A 22,916-nucleotide genomic window follows, 5' to 3' on the forward strand; every position below is an offset into this window, starting at 1 on the left:
CCATAATCACTCATAAACCCTCTCAAACACCTATACAGTCCCTGATACATCCTCTCAGACACAGAGAACCACTCACACACCCACTCACAGACCCACATAGTGGAGAAGTGTGGCTCACTGGTTAGAGGAGGCAGATCCGGACGCTGAGATCAGACCCGGGACCAGGGTTCAATTCCCGACGCGGCAGGGTCTTGAGCCCAAAATGTCCACGGACTCTGTAATTCTCGCTTCGGTGCCTACTCGAATCACAGGTTCACACTCTGCAACTCTGGGCAATAGCTTGCTTAATCTCCACAACGGCCCCCCGCGGCGGGATGCCTGGCTTTCACCTTGGGGATACCCAGTAGGGGCTATCTCACAGGGAAAAACCAGGACGGGTTCCCAATGCAAAGCGCTTTGAGACCTGGCGGTGATATTGCGCTATATAAAAACCCATCCATCCATCCATCCATCCACATAGCAACTCACAAACCCACTCACACAACCACTTGCACACCCATACAGCAACATCCATTCCCACTCACAGACCCACAAAGCCACTCACACAACCAATCACACACCCATACATCCACTCAAATACCACTCAGAGACCCACATTACCACTTAAGCACCCACCCATGCACCCACCCATCACACACTTTCGTGCCCACTTACACACCCACACAACCATTCACTCACACACCCATATAGCTACTCACATATCCACTAAAAGATCCAGAATACCTCTCACACACCCATGCAGAAACTTACAAACCCAGTCATGCATCCATACAGCCACTCACACACCCTCTCACACATCCAAACAGTCACTGATACATCCACCCAGTGACTCAGGACACCACTCACACAATGAATCATAGGCCCACACAGGCACTCACACACCCAGTCAGAAACCCTGAAAACCACTCACACTCCCATTTATACACTCATAAAGCCACTCACACACCCAGTCACATATCGATACAGACACTCACACCACATACTCACACACATACAGTCACTGATATAGCCACTCAGAATCACTCACACACCCACTCACAGCCCCACACACCACCTCACACACTCACACACCCAATTACATACCCTCACTACTCTTCATACACCCACACATCCTCTCACACACTCCATCAGAGACCCACATCTACTTAAGAACCCACTCATGCACCCACCCATCACACACTCACATGCCCACTTACACAACCATTCACACCCGCTTACACACCCATACAGCTACTCACACATCCACTCAAATATTCAGAAAACTGCTCATATACCAATTCACAAATACATACAGCCACTCACACACCCTCTCACAAACCCATACAGCTACTTACACCCTATCTGAGACCCAGAAACCCCTCTTTTTGCCACTTAAACACCCATACAGGCTCTCACACATCCAGTCACAAACCCACAAAATCACTCACACACCCACACAGCCACTGACATACCCACACAGCAACATACACATCCATAAGGCCACTTACACACCCACTCACAGACCCATATAGCTACTTACATACTCAACTACACATCCATACAGCAAAAACCACACAGCCACTGATATACCCACAGAGCAACATACACATCCATAAAGCCACTTACATACCCACTCACAGACTCACACAGCCACTTACATACTCAACTATACATCCATACAGCATAACCACTGGCTCACCCATAAAGTTACTCACACACCATTCACAGACCTGCACAGCTACTTAAGCACCCACTCATATGCCCATCCATCCCACACCCTCATGCCTACTTACACATCCACATGGCTACTAACTCATACACCCACTTACACACCCATACAGCCACTAACACACCCTTTCACACACCCATATAGTTACTGATACATCCAGTAACAAAGTCAGCGAACCACTTACACACTGAATCACAGACCCACACAGGCACTCACAAACCCAGTCAAAGACTCAGAAAACCACTCAGAAACCCATTTACACACTCATACAGCTCTGCACATACCCATTCACTGATACATCCACTCAGAGACCCAGAGAACCACTCACACACATACGCACATACACACATAACCACTCACACACCCAATTCCAATTACCTAACCACACAACCACTCACACACCCATACAGCCACTCACACATTCACTCAGACCCACAATACCATCATCAACCCACTCAGACACCCAGGCAGTCACTCACACACCCAGTCAGAGACCCAGAAACCACTCATACACCCACTTACACACTTATACAGCCACTCGTGCACCCACTCACAGGCCCACAAAACCACACACATAAACACACAGCCACTCACACATGCATATAGCCACTCACATACCCCACAGTCACTCACACAGCCACTCCTATACCCACACTCAGGCAGTGATACACCTATAGAAATTGCAATAGCATATGTATGCATTAAATGTGTTGTTTTAGTATTGAATGTCTGCTTTTGGTTGGGGACAGATCTGCAGTTTTAAAAAAATGAATTTGAAAAAGAACAACTTGGTGCATTTCATTTATAGAAAGACTACATGAGTTACCTTACCTTATTATTTTTAAAAGTTATACTAAGAGTGAATGTGTGAACAAAATCTATTTATAAATTTGTGAAAATGTATAGTAGTAAGTTGAACTTATGGATGAGTCTGTTTTACAATCAAAGGTTACAGGGATGTTATAGTTAGGAAATAGCACTAAAAACTGTCGAAATTCACTGAAGAAAACCAAAGGATACAAGGATGGTAATATTAGGAAATAGAATTAAAAAGGTTTGAGATTCACTGAAAAAAACAAAGGTTACAGGGACATTATAGATACGTTCAGTTTTTACACACAACAAACCATAGACACTCAGTGAAGGGCGTGCCCCCACTCCCCTGGGAGAGGACTGCCTGCCAAATCTAGAGATCCCTGCCAAACAGAAAGAGTTTTCTGAGCCTTCACCAGATCCACCGGTGCAGCAGCCCCACTCAAAGCTCTGACCATTGCCGAGAGAATACAAGGCTAATTAATGCTCTCTCACTTGTTGGGCTAACACACTACAGACATTCCAGAATTAATTCTTGACAAAACAATTGTCTTACATAGCCTTATAGCATTAGAGCCCATTGTAGTGGGCTCTACCGTGCATTAAATGCCCGATCCAGCATTAAAGCCCCGAGTCGTAGTCCGTTAACAAGGTAGAGGGCCTTTAATGGCCGGTAGAACCCACTATGGAGGGCTCTAAGGCTATTAAAACATTCCCACCAACATTAAATAACAGTAGGTCAAAAGAAAATATCTCTCTCAAGTATGTATCCGTGTGAGCACCTGCGTGAAAACTAGCCAGTGGAACTTCAACCAGAAAGTGCGAGTTCCCATCAGTCAACTCACGAGACCGCTCTTCATCATTTGGGGACCGTCACGTTTAGTAGATGGAGTATCCACAATAGATCGGCAAATGTTATAAGCCTAATCTATGTTAAACGTGTCAGCAGGACAGCGTGTCTTGTGGAAAACTGAATAGCAGTGCATGGAAAGAAAAATGAGTGAATCAGTGAAAAGTAAAGTAAAAGTATTGAGATTAAGATTGGGTAGTGATAGGGGAAAAAAACGTTTTATTCTGTACCCCTTCAGTCCCAAGGTATAAAAAACAGTGCAATAGTAGTGTGAACTAATAACTACTAGGGAGTATCTAAAACATTCCTCCTCTTGAAGTCCGAATGTTCTAATTTGTAAAACAAAGGCCTCACGAGCCCGAGGGGGTTGAAATTCCCTCGGGCCCCGTGAGCCCTTTGTGCACAGCTACAGATGTGAACAAACATTGGAATGTTGATGCTCCTGGCTTCTACCGCCCATTAGAAGCTCAGAGCACTTCATTGTTTTCAAGCTCTAGTTATCCCTTGAGTAGATTATGGAAGTGTCGCTCTCTGTGGCCGCCCTAAATCAACAACTGCACCCCTAAGAGCCTCTATTAATGCTACAGCGAGACTCATCACTGGCTCTAAAAGAAGCTCCCACATCTCTCCAGACTTAAAATCCTTGAACTGGCTTCCATACGAAGCTAGAATACACCTAAAAATTGTGTGCATGAAGCATAAGGCCATACATCACAACTCACCCAGTTACCTCACTCAGAAACTGATTATCTCAGGTAGATCTAGAGTCACAAGAAGCGCAGAAAATCTACTACTGAAACCACAAAGATTCAAGAAAAAAAAACATATTAACGGTCCTTCTCAGGGATGGCGCCTAGGATCTGGAATACACTCCCTCCAGAAACCAGACTTATCTCATCCACGGCATCCTTCAAAAAAGAAGTAAAATTGATTCTCATGGCACAATTCACATGAATATAGGCTAAGGAAATCCCGAGAACACTCGCATCTTCACCAGTATTCCTTTTATGACAAGGGTCAGATAGACCACCTAGGCACTTCTGTTACCTTTGAGTTGACTTTATGGGTCCTCATTGTATTACACAGTTTTGCTTATCATTACACAAAATGTTATGTTATATGGTTTATGTTGTTTGTATAACCTCTATGTGTGTAAGGCGCTCTGATATCCGCAAGGATCTTGTTCGCGCTCTATAAAACTTTCAAAATAAATAAATATATAAATAAAATGTTCTGATATTCTTTAGGGTCTCGAGCCCATGTAGCCTGGATATAGCAATGCTATCCACCCCGTTATGAACTCATTCATCGTCCCCAGTTACACTGTAAAGGTGGCAGCATTGCTGTTATTTGTAAGAGGTGTTTTCTGTTTCCAAGCTCACACTCAATGTGTTTTCAGCAGCCCAGATTCTCAGATTTCATCAGTGCATTTCTGATTCTTACTCTTCCTGGTATTATAGTTTACCGCCCTCTGGGCACCACATCTGCTTTTATGACTTCCTCATCTCTTTGATGAACAAGACTACGAACTACGACTCCTTAGATGTTTTAATATCTGGGCTCATTGTTCACAAAAACTTGACACCCAGACACGTCGAAACAATACATACTGAGACTTCCGTAAAAAGCCACAATTCTTTTTAAAGGTGGTGTCCATTAGTTAATCACTGATGCTAAAGAAAGTATCACCCTTTCGGATCAATCTCCAGCCACCACAAACACCCTCTAATCCTTGGTACACTGCTGGGCCAACCAGGAGGAGCATATCTGCAAACAATTGGAAGGCTCCTGGAGGAACGACTATCCACACGAGAAACTCATAATGCATCATAGCGTCTGAGGAAAGAAGCTGATCGTGCGCGCTCGTGCCCAGTGCTCTGACTCGACTATGTTCAATTCTTGAAACTCATCTACAGAAGTGTTTACAGCAGTCGAATCTCGAATTAATGCTACTTGCCGCTCTGACCAGATTTCATCTTCAAGCTTTTTAAGTTACTCACTATCTGAATGGTTCCATACTGACATCTGTAATATCTGAACGGGGGTTTTCAGCAACTCCCACCATGAAACTTTCCATGGCCGCCCCTCCAATGCTTTCCAAGGCCCATGGCTTGCCAACCTCAAGCTGCTCTCTATTGAAAACACCTGTGCACTGACATCTTCCATCCAGGCAGGCTGCCCCCTTGACCCTTGCCCTTCCCCATCTATGTGTAACTGCGGTCACTTCCGCACTTACTGAAATCTGTAACAGCTGGGCTATTAGTGGCACGGCTATTAGAGGCAGGGTTCCTCTCTTCAAGGAAGGCAGCGCTGCAGTTCATGTGAATTTCACTCTTGCCTTTTCCAGTAAAAATAATCGAGAATGCAAACTGTTCTCAACTTTCAGCCTTTCTGGAAAATAATTTTATGCCAATTCTATGCAATCTGACTGTTATTCTTTTCACAGCACAGAGAGAGCCTTACTTGCCGTTGTGGACGAACCTGGGCTTAGCTAATAAGGGAGGCACTGCGGCCATCATCCTATTAATCTGTTTCTTTTGATAGGATATCCCATCCCACCTAACTAACGTGCCTTCAGGAAACTGGTACCTGCTGCAGTGCTCTGTGCTCGAACACCTGTTATCTCCGTAACAGACAACAAGCTATTAGCCTTCCTCCTTACCAGACAAAATTCAGGGATATTGAGCATTTAGCCCCTAAGCCTCCTCTCAAAGCCCAAAGTTCTTCAATATCTATATCACCCCTCTTGTAGCCGAGTGGATGAAGAACAGCCGCTTGAAACTGAACTCCGACAAGACGGAAGTCCTCATCCTTGGATCATCGCTATCTGCCTGGGACGACTCCTGGTGGCCCCGGCCCTAGGTAGCGCACCCAAACCAACGGACCACGCACGCAACCTGGGCTTCATCCTGGACTCCTCCCTATCGATGACCAGACAAGTCAACGCCGTCTCGTCATCGTGTTTCAACATCCTACGCATGCTCCGAAAGATCTTCCGATGGATCCCCACCGAGACCAGGAAGACGGTCACCCAGGCACTTGTCACCAGCCGACTGGATTACGGAAACACCCTCTACACCGGAACCACAGCCAAACTGCAGAAAAGACTCCAGCCCATCCAGAACGCCTCCGCACGACTCATCCTGGACATCCCCCGTCACAGCCACATCTCCGGATACCTGAAAGACCTGCACTGGCTTCCCGTCAACAAAAGAATCACGTTCCGCCTCCTCACCCACGCACACAAAGCCCTCCACGACCTAGGCCCCAGGTACCTCAACAACCGCCTGACCTTCTACACTCCCACCCGCCAACTACGATCGACCAGCCACGCCCTCGCGCCGTTCCAAGCATTCGAAGAGCCACCATGGGAGGAAGATCCTTCTCCTACCTGGCAGCCAAGACCTGGAATTCCCTCCCCATCCACCTCCGTCTTACCCAAGACCACCTCTCCTTCAGGAAGCAACTCAAGACCTGGCTGTTGGAGCAGCAGTGGACCCCCCTCCCCAAGCGCCTTGAGACCCTCCGGGTGAGTAGCGCGCTATACAAATTTCTTGATTGATTGATTGATTGCTAAATGTATTCTATAATGTTGTTTATCCATCCCTACTTATGGAGATGGTACCCAGACCATGGCCTGCCTGAACGGCGATCCTTCCAGAACTCAAGTGAAAATCCACTGTCTACTTTACTCAAACCTAAAACTAGCAAGACAGAGGCATTAATAATAAGAGAAGGCCCACAGCCTAGGACACAAGGTTGGTGCCCCACCCACCCCCAGGATATTTCGAACTTTCCACTTCCAATCAGCTATGTACATAGGGGCCGATTTACAAGCCCCTTGCGCCACTTTTGCGTCAATTTTCCCATGTTAAAATTGACGCAAAAGTGGCCCAAGGGGCTTGTAAATCTGCCCTATAGTCTCAAGTTTCAGTTTGATCAGTTGCTGTCTCTTTCGACTTGGTTTCATAACGTATCAATCAATCAGGATTTGTAAAGTGCAGCTGTTTCACCGGTGAGGGTGTCGAGGCTCTCTGGGATCATGCTGCTTAATCATGCTGCCTATATGCATATGTTGGACATCCAGGTCTTGATGCCCTTCCTGAACTGCTGGCGCAATGGAGAGGCTCTGAGGTGCAAGTGGAGGGTGTTCCAGGTCTTAGCTGCCAGGTGGGAGAAGGAGCGGCCTCCGCTGGTAGCTCGGTGGATACGCTGGGTGGCTGCCAGGGAGAAGGATCCGGAATGAAGCTTCCTAGTGAGTTGGTAAAAGTTCACTCGTTTGTTGAAGTATGACAGTATCCACCTCCTGCGTTCTCTTCCTGAGAGTCCTACACAAAATAAGCCCATTGTCTGCCTTTTAACTTAAACAGCACAGCAGCCAAGGCTGTCATTTTGTCTGACCTGGACTACTGCAATTGTTTACGTTCGCTATTCTTATCTCAAAGAATTCAACATGCTGCTGCACATTTGATCCTCATTCAGCTACATTTTACTCACACTCTCCCCTACTGACAACCTTATATTGGCCACCTATTTCTAAATGTATTATTTACTAAATTCTCTGCTTACTACCTCAGGCCTTCTTTCTATGTACAAATTAGTGTGTTGTGCTCCTCCTCTCTCAAGTGCCTTAGGGCTCCTAAAGTTGAATCTCTGGCTTTATTTTTGGCAGCACCATCTTCATGCAAGACAGCCCTGTTATTTGAAGTTAGTCGTGCACCGAACAACAGAAAAGTATCCCTAACATGCTTAAATAAAGCCTCTTACACTTTAGGGATGGTTCTATATTTGGTGGGTAGTACCCATATTTTTTGCCAGCTATTTTACATACCTCTCAAACATGGTCTAATAATAGTGGCATAGTTTCCCTGCAAGGTGGATTGTGCAATTCCAGAAGGAGCAGCATTAGAGAAAAGCCCACCCCCCATAGCTTGATACCTTAAATTCTATGCGCCTTTCTCTACCAGTGTGGTAAAGGTGTTTCTTCCATCACATTATTTTTTGCGTAGGTGGCCACCCATTTTTAAATACCTCGAGGTAAAGGTTATGGCTCACATGGGGTCAGGATGCAAAGACTGATACTGTTGTGTCATCGTATATATGTGAGATTGAGAAATGTTAGCCCATGGTGGAATGCGCTTTCTTCATAGCTTGGATGTGCACCAAAAACAAGAGAGGTGAATTAATGTTGTATTAAAGTTAGGGACTTTTTTTATCGTTCTGTCATCTTTGGAACAGTTATCATCTATATAACTATTTTTTTCCCTTTCTTGCTCTTCAGAGCCATACTACAGATCAAGCTATATATTGATAGATTTATGAACTGAGTATATATAACTACCTTTGTATTAAATATTTAAGTACTTTGACTTGTGCAGGGTAGTATAGGAATGTACTTAATGCAATTCAAAATTATCTGTGCTCTGTGCAAATGAGGCCCAGGGGAGTAGCATGCAGCTAGCTGTAACATCCTCAAGAGTGATTGCAAGGCAGTGGCTATAAAGAAGGTGATTGAATATTCCTTTTAATTAAAATAATTCATCCCATGCAGGGCAAGGTGTAGTTATCCGGTGTGTCACAAGCTACATAACCTGCTGTTCAATAGTTGTAGTTCTATCCGTAAGTGTAATCAAGAGGTCTAGGAAACATGTTGGCATTATAAAGCCGTATATTACAAAAAGAGAATGCTCTGGAGAAACATATCTAATAAGTATGATTATACAAATCTGAATTATAATCTATGGAATTTGAATAAAGCTGTGCAAAGTGTGGTGTGCAGATATATAAAACCAGGTTGACACTCTGGGTGCAAATTGGTGTTTTCCATTGCAATGGAAAATGCACTGTAGCCCACAGAGGCTCCCATTTCTTCTGTATGCAGCTGAATGTGGGAGCATGTAGTGCAATGTTTGTCAGCTGCTCTGTGAGGGCATGCTGCAAGGTGCAAAGAGCTTTAAGGGAGGTCTGAGAACCTCCAGGAATGTTGGTGCAGGTTCTCTCTAGTGAGGATCCTAAGCCCCCTCAAAGAAGGAGTCTCAGATTTACAATCACTGTACATCGAGATTGTGTTACATTTTTAACACCGACTGTCATACGATTCCTACGAAACTATATATCTGGAAAACAAACAGAAGACTATGAAGTCCCCCCATAAAATCAGAGTATGATGGCCTAATTCTTAGGTAGCTCACAGTACCCCATCCGGACCCCTAACCATAAAAGGGTACTAGACAGTATCTGCATCCTCAGAACATGATCACTCTAATTACCAAAGGAAATCGTGACAACAGATGTACTCTTTTGTTGTAAATTAGGCATGCCCAAAGGGAGACACAGAAATGTACAAATTGGTCTTTCAAACATTTATTGAAGCAACTGTTTTCATGAGTAAAAAAACATGACCTGCAATTATTAGCCGGAGGAATCAAAGCAAAGTTACCAGCATTACAAGAATGGTGAAGAAGATAAACAGTTATGACATGATTGTGTGATTATGTGATAATCATGTATTGATACTCCTACCTAATACAAGCTACACATCGAGAGCATAGATATAGAGTATCCTCCGTCAGATATCTTGTGACAACCAAACTCCCCATACCCGAGTATGATGTATGAGGAAGCCATGCTGGTATAGAACAGGGTGCCGTCCTTTACAGGATAGAGATTTGAGTCAGCAAGGCTGCATCTCAGTCGCAGCGTCCAGGATAATCAATAGAAATCCTGCTTTGGTACATACAGCTCAGAGGTGGTTTATATGATTAAATCGCTATTGCAATCACACTGTGACAGAGGAGTAACACTTATGTGACTGTTTGTCTTGCGACTGAGAGCTGTCTCCAACCAGACAACCAAAGACAAGGGCATTGTGCACAGTGTTCTTAGTCTAGGGCAACATGTATTAAGCAACTTGATAATATGCTTACTAAGAAATGTACTGCCTGCAGAATGACTTCTACTTATGTTATCATGTATGTGAAAGCATGTAAAAAGTCACCATTTAGAAAAGATGTAAAGTTTAAACCTGTAACTAAAATGAAGATTCTGTGCTCTGGCCCTACTGAACCTTACAACAAGAGTAGACGCAGAGTGTTGGCTTGGTATTTACAAAACCAACACAAATCAACATTTGTGCTAGATTGTAACCTAAAGTAGAGCAACACGTTGCAATGCGCTGCCTCGCATTACTTTATATCAAGGAGGCATTACATGGGTGGGCTATGGGCATTCCAGTTCATCCACCCATGGATTTTGACATAAATCCATATCTACAAAGACTTAAGACATAGATGTGCACCAAATTTCTGCACCTCTTTGAGGCTGGCCTAACAAGGAGAATTTGTTTTTAATTCTTGTTTTTTTTCTTCTTTGCATGCATGCTGCATTCTGAAGCACACATTCAAAGAGGAAAATGACTTTCAGCATAGTGTTTGATATAACAGACACCCTTGCATAATGTCGCAAGGGTGTCTGTGTTGGGGCATGGCAGCATAAAATGTGAAAGCACAGGCAGAAAGCAGAACAGCCCCCCCCCATCTAGATATGGTGCTGTTCTGCTCCCTTCCATTCACACAATGCAGCGCAGCATCTTTACGAGTTGAGTTGCATTGTGTGGTTTATTTGTAGATCTGGGTCCAAGGATTTTGTTATCTGTAGAGCGAGAACCAAACGCGATATTAAAGTGAAATCTTTTGGGGCACATCTATGCTAGCTACTAAACAGACATAACGTTTCTAGGTTTCAGACTTCAAAAAAACAGATGTTTATGTACACTTTGCTACTCTCTCTCTCTCTAAAGGGCACCATTCTAGTCAGATTTCTACAAGATATGCTACAGTTCAATGTATTCATCAGCCAACAAATTTAGGGGTCGATTATGATGGCGGACGGACCTGAGTCCGTCCGCCACCATAGAGTAGGAGGGGCCGTCCGCAGGGGCTGTGGCGGTCCCTCCGTGCAGATTAGGATGTGACCGCCAGGGTGGCGGTCACATCCTCAATCTTTAACATTGCGGCGGGTGCAGCTTCAAGCTGCACCCGCCGCATTGTTAAAAATGCATGCACAGCATTTACGTGCACAAAGCAGCAGGCACCGCGCGGTGCCTGCAGCTTTGTCCACGCAAATGCAGGGGGGTACCATAGGTACCCCCCATGTGCACCCCCACCCCCCTTCACCAAGGGGGCCCGCAACGGGCCCCCGAAGTCAATGTCCGTATGCTTTTCCACGGCGGAAAAGCCGCCGTGGAAAAGCATATTATTTCCGCTATCCTACCGCCAGCCATGTTAGAGCTTTTCCGCCGCGGTCGGAAGGCGACCGCGGCGGAAAAGCTGCGTACGGATTTTGAGACCCACCGCCATCCTAATTTGGCGGTGGGTCTTTTGTGCCTCTGCAGCGATTTTCCCGCATCATCATCATCATGATTTTATTGTTTGATTAATTAAAATCTTTACAATGTTTACAGATAATAAAAAAACAGTACCGCAACAAGTTTTAAAATACGAGTTAAAAAAATGTCGTAGAGTCTGAAAATTGTCTATCAATAGTCTTCATGGTTGTTATGGTCCCCGGACACAGCGTGTTAAGTCCGTTGGTTTCAGTTTAGTCATTATATATTCCTTAAGTCTGTTCCTTTTCTAATATCTGTTTTGTTGCCATGGACATAAATTTGATTCCCGGACATGATAGTGTGGGGGAGGCACCGCTTAACCATCGTATGACCGCCTGTCTGCATGTGCGGATTTTCAGTGTGTTGAAGATTGCCCGCAGATATCTTCTTCTTAAGGCTTGCAGTGGGGGACATACACATAGTAGGTGTTGCACTGTTTCGTTCTTGTATCCGCATAGTCTGCAGTTTGCGCTTTCTTTTTTTCGTTTCCAGGAAGGCATTAGATCTTTTGTGAAATGCATGCCCAGACTGTACGCTATTAGAGGTTTTTTTAAGTACTGACAGTAGTGTTGGCCTAAGTAAACTTGTGGTTTTTGGGTGGAATAAGAGTTTACTACTGTCCAGGCGTGTCTCCGTTTGCTTAGAATTATTTTGTCTTTGACCAAGATCTTTTTTGCCGCACCATTTGCTATTTTGCAAAACTGCTTGTGATCGATGTTTTTTTTCCACACTTCATGGAGTCCCAGGGTTAACAAACTCTGGTTAAGGAATTCTCCCCAATGTGTGGTGTTAGGCTTTTCTACTAAAAGGTTTATTTCCTCCCAGCACATGTTGTCCAAGGAGTCACTGGGTGCGGATCGGATCTTGTGGCAAAATTTTACAAATGTGGAGTTTGACCTAATGTCTTGGTTTTGTAAACCAAATTCTAGTCGAACTTGGGCTGCCGATGCTGTTTTTGGCAACCCAAACACCACTTTGTATATTTTGTTTTGAAGGTTGTTTAAGATTACAGATTCGCTCCCAAGCCATCCGATTATTCCGTAAGACAAGGTAAGGATTATTTGGGCGGCCATGACTTTTAGTAAGTGGGTGTAGTTTGGACCACCCACAGTCTTTTGCAGTTGTCTGTATGCGTTTATTAAAGATTGCGCTTTCCCTCTTAGTACCTGAATGTGCTTCTTTTTTGTATTACCCCGCTCGATGGTCATCCCCAGGTATTTGTACGAGTCCTCTTCTTCGAGGAGAGACTTATTAATTGTCCATGTGTATTTCAATTTCTTACACTCCGTGATTCGAAGCACTTTGGTTTTGTTTTTGTTCAGCTCCAGGTTTTCCTCAGTTAAGTACGTAACCAGCGTATTCACTAGGCGTTGCAGCCCGACCGGTGTTTTGCTTAGTATGACTATGTCGTCGGCGTACTGCATAATAGGTACCGGAACGTTGCCTAGTTTCGGTGCATGGCTTTCTATTCCATCTATATTTCTTCCGATGTTGGCAAGATATAGGTTAAAGAGACTGGGTGCGAGGATGCAGCCTTGTTTTAGTCTGTCTTGTGTTTCAATTTTGTTGGTAAGGCTGCTACCGTTACCTAGTTTGACCTTGGCCCATGTCTCTCTGTATAGTCTTGAAATTGCATTTATTAGATATTCCGGCATCCCCCAACCTCTTAATTTGCTCCTCAACCTGGGCCTGCTTACGTGGTCGAATGCTGATTTTATGTCGACGAAACACGCATATAGGTTTTGTTTTCTTTTTTTGGCGTTGTCGGTTAGTAAGCACAGGGTAACCAGGTTGGTTGTTGTCCCCATCCCCATTCTGAATCCGATTTGAAACCTAGGTATTATTTTTGTTGAGGTTTCCCAATCCTGCAGTTCTTTCAACAGGCATGAGGCATACAGCTTTGCTTCTACGTCAATTAATGAAATTAAACGATAGTTTCCAGGCTCCTTCCGGTCCCCTTTCTTGTGAATTGGGTGGATGATGTTACCTCTCCATGTTTCTGGAAGGGTTCCTTTTTTTTAGATGTCATTGAATAGTGTAGTTAATAGGTCCGCCCAGAAATCCATGTCTGTTTTGTAGACTGCGGTTGGGATGCCATTTGGCCCCGGGGCCCCTTCTGATTTTAATTTCTGTAGTAGCCTTCTTATTTGGGCTTGGGTTATCGTTGGTTCTTCCTGGTTAAAATTTGGTTCTGTGGTGACACTGACGAGTGGGTTTGTACTATAATCCTCGCTCTCCCTTGGGCTCCCTTGTTCTTTTTTTTTGGTTCTTTTGGGATCGTTTGTTAGGTAGAGATTCTTTACGTAGTTCTCCCATTCCATGTTGCTGATCCCGGGATCCTGTTGTAGTGTTTGTCCCAGATTTAGTTCATTAATGATTACCCAGAACTCTCTGGAGGAGGGTTTTTTGGTGGAAATCAGTAGCCTTGTCCATACCTGTTCTTTATATAGGCCTTTTGCTGCCCATAGTTTTCGCAGGTATTCCTTTCTCATATTTCTGAGATCTACTATGTTTGTATATTGGCTCTTTACTGCTGTTCGCTGGACCCTTGCTAGTTTCTTTTTTTCTTGTTTTAGATCCTTGTTAAACCAGGGCGCTGGTGCTCTTGTTTGATTTCTATTACCTCTCGGATGCACTGAGTGGTTTTCAATTAAAACCTCCAACAAATTTTCCCAGATTTTTATTGGATCACCATTGTCGAGGCTCCCGTGTTGCAGCATGAAGTTGGTAGCCGTAGTCATGATTTTTTGTGTGTCCTCGCCCCTCCATTTTATTTTTCGTAGGTTGAATTTTTCTGTTTCTTGGTTTAGTGACCTCGTTCTCTCGGCTCTGGGTGCAGTGATATTCAACCTGAGAATTTGCGGATAATGATCACTTTCCAGGCGCTGACTATTCTGTATTCCACGATTAAGTTTGTCAGGTACGTTGTTCTAGTGTAAAGTCCAGTACTGATTTAACGTTACCGCTCACATAGGTGATGCACGGTTGAGTCAAACCTTCCTTTTTTTTACTTTTTAATATTGATAGGCCCATTTTTTCTATTTTCCTCTGGTTAATTTGAGTGGTCGCTTCTGCTGCCCCTTTATCTATGTTCGTTCTGGTCGTTTTGGTGTTGTGTAAATTTTGGTTGAAGTCTCCTGAAATTATCATGGAGCATTGTTTGTTGGTTTTTTGTAAGGTTTTGATCAGGGTTAACAGTGTTTCCATTTTTTCCTTTTTTGTTTTCTGATCTGGATGTATGTAAATGTTTAGTATTAACAGTTGTTGCCGGGGCTGTATTGTGATTTTTATGGCTTGAACCCAGTTTAGTCCAACATCCATTGTTTCTTGGGTCCAGTTGTATTTCTGTGAGATGAGGATAGATAAGCCTCCCCGGGGATGTCCATATTTCACATGTTTTTCTGCTAGTATATGATGGTCCGTGAAACCTGGGATTCCTATTTGTGATAAGTTCCATGTTTCTTGTAAAAGTATTATGTCCGACTTGTCGAAAAATGATAGAGTTTCATGGTCCTGCTCCATGGAATTGAAGCCATTCACGTTCCAGGAGCATAGTTTAATTTGGTCTCCACTTGTATTATACTTTTGTCTGCCAGTTACCTGTTTTCTGAGTATATTTGTTTTGTCAGTTCTAGGAGCCCTTTTCGCTTAGTACAGAAGGGATCCAAGACCAGTCTTGGTTACCGCCTTGGTGCCGGTAAATGAGTGTCTGATTTTTTAACCCGGTTTTTGTGTTTGTTCCTTTTTCTGGGGAGGTTGCTCTAGCTGCTTGTAAACATGATTTCATTTGGGGCCTTTGGGGCTCCTTGTCCTTTTGATGATCCGAGCTGTTTTGTAAAGGATAAGGGTATTTCGGTCGCTTGTGTTGAAATATTTTAATTCCCCAGTTCTCAAATGTTTCTTTGTGTGCGTAGATTTGTGCTGCTAACTCTTTTGATTTACTAGTGGTAACTGAGTTTTCTATTCCTGGCCTTGCTCTGTTTTGCTGGAACTCTACAGTTTCCATGTCTTGGGAAACAATTCCCTTTAGGGCTGGAATTTCCTTGAACAATTTTAAGATGTTTCCTCTGTTGAGGATGTCGTGTTTTCCCTTTGTTTCAAATTCTGGCATGAATGTTATTACTGGTTCAATTTCCTCTGATGTTGATCTCATGTTGTTCGATTGAGATTCTGTGGTATTTTTTGCACTTGGGGTCCCTAATTTTGGATCGCTTTCTGTTTCGTGGACTCTTAATGTCTCCCTACTGGTTTTTGTTTGCTTCATTAATCTGATTCCTGTACATTGAGCTGGTTCCACAGGTTCACGAAGATCTTGTTTTGTTGTGACACACCTGCCTGTTGCGTTAGTCGTAATCTTTAAAGCTCTCAGATCATGATCGTGTTGTAAGGTTTTTTGTTCTCTTACGGCCATGCTTGCATTTTTGATCTGGTGCTTTTTGTCCGGTTTACTTGTTGCCTCCTCCTCTTTTGATTCGGATACTGAAAAAGTGGGGTGTAAGTTGCCAATGATGGTATGGATGACCTTATCTTTGTCCCCGGCAATTAGGCCGTGGTCAGCATAAGATACTATTCCTGGAGATTCTTTGGTATTGCGTCTGGGTTTGGTTTTGTCTTCGATTGGTTGTTTGGGTCTTGTTGGCCCGTTAGGGGTTTTTGGTTCTGTTTTTTGTGTTTCTTCCGTCTTTGTGGAATTTTCAAAGGAAAAGCTTACCCTTTCCGGGTTTTGTTGATCTTGAGTACTTTCCGGATTTTTGTGCCTGTCTTATTGTTCTTCAGGATCTTGGCTTGGTCTCTTTCTAAACATTGGAAAGATATGGTCCAGGACACCGGTGGATTTTTTGTTTTTCCCGAATCCTCCGGGCCGGCGGTGGCTTCCGCCGGCCCGGAGGATGCGGGAAAACCGCGATCCTAATCGAGCCCTTAGTCTGTAAGATATTGCCAGTGTCTGATCTCTTCAGCCTTCTCTTTTCTCTAGGAAAACCACAAAACTATAGATGGAGCCTTAGTTAATGTACATTTCTCCTTTATCAATCATGGTGTATCGCTGCTCTAATCATAGAGGAGAGGAGTTGGCCTAACGGCTAGGGCGGTCGAACTCGAATCTGGGCAGCTGGGTTTGAGTCTCGGCAATGACGCTGAATATCCTGTGAATCTGGGCAAATCATTAAATCTCCCAGTGCCTAACAAAAATGAATGTGTCCTCATGTAATGCAACTGGTGCTATGTAAAGCCCTCTGATACCCGATTCGAGTCAAGTTCGTGCTACATAAAAAAAACTATGTAATTAATTTGCATATTGGAAATATCAGAGAATCGAACACCTGAATAAGCCCTTTCTTTAGCTTAATTAAACCTGGTTGCTTAAGCAAGTCTGATCTGTACTGACTGCTCATATCTCTTTGTGTGGTTTTATTCGAATGTGCTTAAATTGCAAGTGACTGTGTAACAAAGTCCCACCAGATCTTGCAATCTGCACCTTAGTCTCCTCCTCAAAGTACCACCTGGATTTAGGAGACACCAGTTTACAAAACATTTGTGAATTCCACTTTTTCACCAAACGTGGACTTCAGTGACGATATTGTAGGATGACAAATCTGCAGCAAAATATGGTGCAGAAGTTTGGAGATATAATGAGGCTTAATTAATTTAGTCTCAGGGAACACACTTGTTAAGGGAGTACTGGGTAAACCACAGGCGGCAATTAACACTATTGCCCAAGATTACTTAGGTTTGGAATAACTAAATGATGTCATTGAATACACATCCTCGATATTCTGGGCTAGAGTTTGGTAAAACTCAGAATCAAGTTAATTAGGGAAATACGTAATTCTCTAAGATGTTAAACGATTGCACAGTTCAAATACATAGGAAATGTTTAACTATATTGAATCCGGATCTCTATTGTTTGTGCTAGTCTTATTCCTAATGTTTAAAAAAAGTATATATTAAGAAATGTATACAAATTGTTTTACTAATAAATGGGTATGGGAAAACGTTTCCTTTGCAGACCATTCAAATATCTCCTTTTCTACTATTACATGGAAAGAGCCCAATTTAAATATAATTCCTATTGTTGAATGCAGTATACTGATGCATGAATTTATTGTCCATTCCATGTAATCCGAAAAGTTTAAAAAAGAAACAAGCATTTGCAATGCAATAGGTCACGCATTAGGAAAGTTTGAGCTATTGGTATTGTAAATGACACATTTTTTATTTATGTGCTTCTTTTGAAAATAGCGAAATTAATAGCTTTGTTATTTACAATGCCAATAGTTTTATCTTTCGTAAATGTGACACCTATTGTAACACAATATGTGTTGTAGCACTGAGTGGTATTTGGAGCGTATGTTGCATTGAGCGTAGTGTAATTATGTGGCGTGTATTTATGTGGCACTGAGTGGGATTTGGAGTGTATGTTGCATTGAGTGCTGTGTAATTATGTGGCGTAGAAGTATGTGGCACTGAGTGGGATTTGGAGTATGATGCATTGAGTTTAGTGTAATTATGTGGTGTGTAATTATGTGGCACTGAGTGGGATTTGGAGTGTATGTTGTAGTCAGTAGAGTGTAATTTTGTGGTGTGTAATTATGTGGCACTGAGTGGCATTTGGAGTGTATGTTGCATTGAGAGCAGTGTAATTATGTGGTGTGTAATTCTATGGCACTGAGTGGTATTTGTAGTGTATGTTGCATTGAGCATAGTGTAATTATGTGGCGTGTAATTATGTGGCACTGAGTGGTATTTGGAGTGTATGTTGCATTGAGTGCAGTGTAATTATGTGGCACTCAGTGGGATTTGGAGTGTATGTTGCATTGAGTGCAGTGTAATTATGTGGCATGCAATTATATGGCACTGAGTGGTATTTGGAGTGTATGTTGCATTGAGCATAGTGTAATTATGTGGCGTGTAATTATGTGGCACTGAGTGGTATTTGGAGTGTATGTTGCATTGAGTGCAGTGTAATTATGTGGCACTCAGTGGGATTTGGAGTGTATGTTGCATTGAGTGCAGTGTAATTATGTGGCATGCAATTATATGGCACTGAGTGGTATTTGGAGTGTATGTTGCATTGAGTGCAGTGTAATTATGTGGATTGTAATTATGTGGCACTGAGTGGGATTAGGAGTGTATGTTGCATTGCGTGCTGTGTAATTATGTGGATTGTAATTATGTGGCACTGAGAGGGATTTAGAGTGTATGTTGCATTGAGTGCTGTGTAATTATGTGGGGTGTAATTATGTGGCACTGAGTGGTATTTGGAGTGTATGTTGCATTGAGTAGAGTGTAATTATGTTGTGTGTAATTAGGTGGCACTGAGGGGTATTAAGAGGAGTGTATGTTGTATTCAGTAGAGTTTAATTGTGTGGCTTGTAATTATGTGGCACTGAGTGGTATTTTGTGGAGTGTTTTGCATTCAGTCAATTGTAATTATGTGGTGTGTAATTATGTGGCACTGAGTGGGATTTGGAGTGTATGTTGCATTGAGTGCAGTGTAATTATGTGGCGTGTAATTATGTGGCACTGAGTGGGATTTGGAGTGTATGTTGCATTGAGTGCAGTGTAATTATGTGGCGTGCAATTATATGGCACTGAGTGGTATTTTGAGTGTATGTTGCATTGAGTGCAGTGTAATTATGTGGATTGCACTGAGTGGGATTTGGAGTGTATGTTGCATTGAGTGCAGTGTAATTATGTGGCGTGTAATTATATGGCACTGAGTGGGATTTGGAGTGTATGTTGCATTGAGTGCAGTGTAATTATATGGCGTGCAATTATATGGCACTGAGTGGTATTTTGAGTGTATGTTGCATTGAGTGCAGTGTAATTATGTGGATTGCACTGAGTGGGATTTGGAGTGTATGTTGCATTGAGTGCTGTGCAATTATGTGGGGTGTAATTATGATGCACTGAGTGGTATTTGGAGTGTATATTGCATTGAGTAGAGTGTAATTATGTTGCGTGTAATTATGTAGCACTGAGTGGTATTATGACGAGTGTATGTTGTATTCAGTAGAGTTTAATTGTGGGGCTTGTAATTATGTGGCACTGAGTGGTATTGTGTGGAGTGTGTTGCATTCAGTTGAGTGTAATTATGTGGTGTGTAATTATGTGGCACTGAGTGGTATTTGGAGTGTATGTTGCATTGAGTGCAGTGTAATTATGTGGCATATAACTATGTGGCACTGAGTGGTATTTGGAGTGTATGTTGCATTGAGTGCAGTGTAATTATGTAGCATATCATTATGTGGCACTGAGTGGTATTGTGTGGAGTGTTTGAGGTATTCAGTAGAGTAATTGTGTGGTGTGTAATTATGTGGCACTGAGTGGTATTGTTTGGAGTGTATGTTGCATTGAGTGCAGTATAATTATGTAACATAATTATGTGGCACTGAGTGGTATTGTGTGGAGTGTGTCAGTAGAGTGTAATTATGTGGCGCTGAGTGGTATTTGGAGTGTATGTTGCATTCAGTGCAGTGTAATTATGTGGCATGTAATTATGTGGCACTGAGTGGTATTGTGTGTGGAGTGTGTTGCAATCAGTAGAGTGTAATTATGTGGTGTATAATTATGTGGCACTGAGTGGTATTTGGAGAGTATGTTGCATTGAGTGCAGTGTAACTATGTAGCATATAAATATGTGGCACTGAGTGGTATCGCGTTTTGCTATGCTATGCTTTGTTATGTTATGCTATATTTTGTTATGCTATGCAATGTTTTGTTGTGTTTTATTATGCTATGCTTTGTTTTGCTATGCTATGTTTTGGTATGCTATGCTATGTTATGCTATGTTTTGTTATGTTATGCTAAGCTTTGTTTTGTTATGCTATGCTATGTTGTGTTTTGTTAAGCTATGCTATGTTTTGTTGTGTTTTGCTATGTTTTGTTATCCTATGTGTTGTGTTTTGTTATGCTATGTTTTGTTATGTTATGTAATGTTATGCTATGGTTTGTTTTGCTATCCTATGCTTTGTTTTTAATGCTATGCTATGTTTAGTTTTGCTATCCTATGCTTTGTTTTGTTATGCTATGCTATGTTTTGTTATGCTATGTTTTGTTGTGCTATGCTATGTTTTGTTATGCTATGCAATGTTTTGTTGTGTTTTATTATGCTATGCTTTGTTTTTATATGCTATGTTTTGTTATGCTATGTTTTGTTATGCTATGCTATGTTATGTTATGGTTTGTTATGCTATGCTAAGCTTTGTTTTGTTATGCTATGCTATGTTGTGTTTTGTTATGCTATGCTATGTTTTGTTGTGTTTCGTTATGCTAAGTTATGTTATGTTTTGATATGCTTTGTTATGCTATGTTTTGTTATGTATGCTGTGTTCTGTTATACTATGCTTTGTGTTTTGCTATGTTTTGTTATGCAATGCTTTGTTTTGTTATGCTATGTTTTATCTTATGATATGTTTTGTTGTGTATTGTTATGCTATGTTTTGTTTTGCTATGCTTTGTTATGTTTTGTTATGCTATGTTTTGTTGTGTTTTGTTATGCTATGCTATGTTTTGCTATGCTATTTCTTGTTTTGTTATGCTAGGTTTTGTTTTGCTATCCTATGCTTTGTTATGCTATGCTATGTTTTGCTATGCTATGCTAGGTTTTGTTATGCTATGCTGGTGAGGGTGTGTGAGGGTGAGTGAGGGTGTGTGAGGGTTAGGGGGTGTGAGGGTGTGTGAGGGTGAGAGGGTCGTGAGGGTGAGTGAGGGTGGGTGAGGGTGTGAGGGTGAGGGTGTGAGGGTGAAGGGGTGTGAGGGTGAGGGGTGTGAGGGTGAGGGGTGTGAGGGTGAGGGTGTGTGAGGGTGAGTGGGTGTGTGAGGGGGTGTGAAGGTGTGTGAGGGTGGGTGAGGGTGAGTGAGGGGGTGTGAGGGTGAGTGAGGGGGTGTGAGGGTGAGTGAGGGGGTGTGGGGGTGAGGGTGAGGGGGTGTGAGGGTGAGGGTGTGAGGGTGACAGGGTGTGTCAGGGTGAGGGGGTGAGGGTAAGGGTGTGTGAGGATGAGGGGGATGAGGGTGAGGGGGTATGAGGGTGAGTGAGGGGGGTGAGAGGGTTGTGAGGGGGGTGAGGGTGTGAGGGTGAGTGAGGGTGTGTGAGAATGAGGGAGTGAGGGGATGAAGGTGTGAGGGTGAGGGGGTGTTAGGGTGAGTGAGGGTGTGTGAGGATGAAGGGGTGAGGATGAGTGAGGGTGTGAGGGTGAGGGGGTGTGAGGGTGGGTGAGGGTGTGAGGGTGGGTGAGGGTGTGTGAGGGTGAGAGGATGTGAGGGTGTGTGATGGTGAGGAAGTGTGAGGGTGACTGAGGGTGTGTGAGGGTGAGGGGGTGAGGGTAAGGGTGTGTGAGGGTGAGTGGGTGTGTGAGGGGGTGTGAAAGTGTGTGAGGGTGGGTGAGGGGTGTGAGGGTGAGGGTGAGTGAGGGGGTGTGAGGGTAAGTGAGGGGGTGTGAGGGTGAGGGTGAGGGTGTGTGAGGGTGAGGGGGTGAGGGTAAGGGTGTGTGAGGGTGAGTGGGTGTGTGAGGGGGTGTGAAGGTGTGTGAGGGTGGGTGAGGGGTGTGAGGGTGAGTGAGAGGGTTGTGAGGGGGGGTGAGGGTGTGAGGGTGAGTGAGGGTGTGTGAGGATGAGGGGGTGAGGGTGTGAGGGTGAGTGAGGGTGCGAGGGTGAGGGGGTTCAAGTTCAAGTTCAGAGATTTATATAGCGCACTACTCACCCAGAGCGTCTCAAGGCGCTTGGGGAGGGGGGTGCTTTTACTTATCGAATATCCAAGTTTTTAGTTGCTTTCTGAAGGAGAGGTGGTTCTGATTAAGGTGGAGGTGGGTGGGGAGAGAATTCCAGGTCTTGGCCGCTAAGTAGGAGAAGGATCTGCCCCCCATGGTGGATCTGTGGATGCGCGGAATTGCTGCGAGGGCTTGATTGGACGATCGTAGTTGGTGGGTGGGGGTGTAGAAGGACAGTCGCGTGTTGAGGCATTCGGGTCCTAGGTCGTAGAGGTCTTTGTGTGCGTGGGTGAGGAGACGAAACGTAATTCTCTTGTTGACGGGGAGCCAGTGGAGGTCTTTCAGGTGATCGGAAATGTGAGCTTGACAAGGGATATCCAGTATGAGTCTGGCTGAGGCGTTTTGGATGCGTTGGAGTTTTTTCTGTAGTTTGGCTGTGGTTCCGGCGTA

The sequence above is a fragment of the Lissotriton helveticus genome, chromosome 2_1 (genome assembly GCF_964261635.1).
Source record: "Lissotriton helveticus chromosome 2_1, aLisHel1.1, whole genome shotgun sequence".
Lineage (NCBI taxonomy): Eukaryota > Metazoa > Chordata > Amphibia > Caudata > Salamandridae > Lissotriton > Lissotriton helveticus.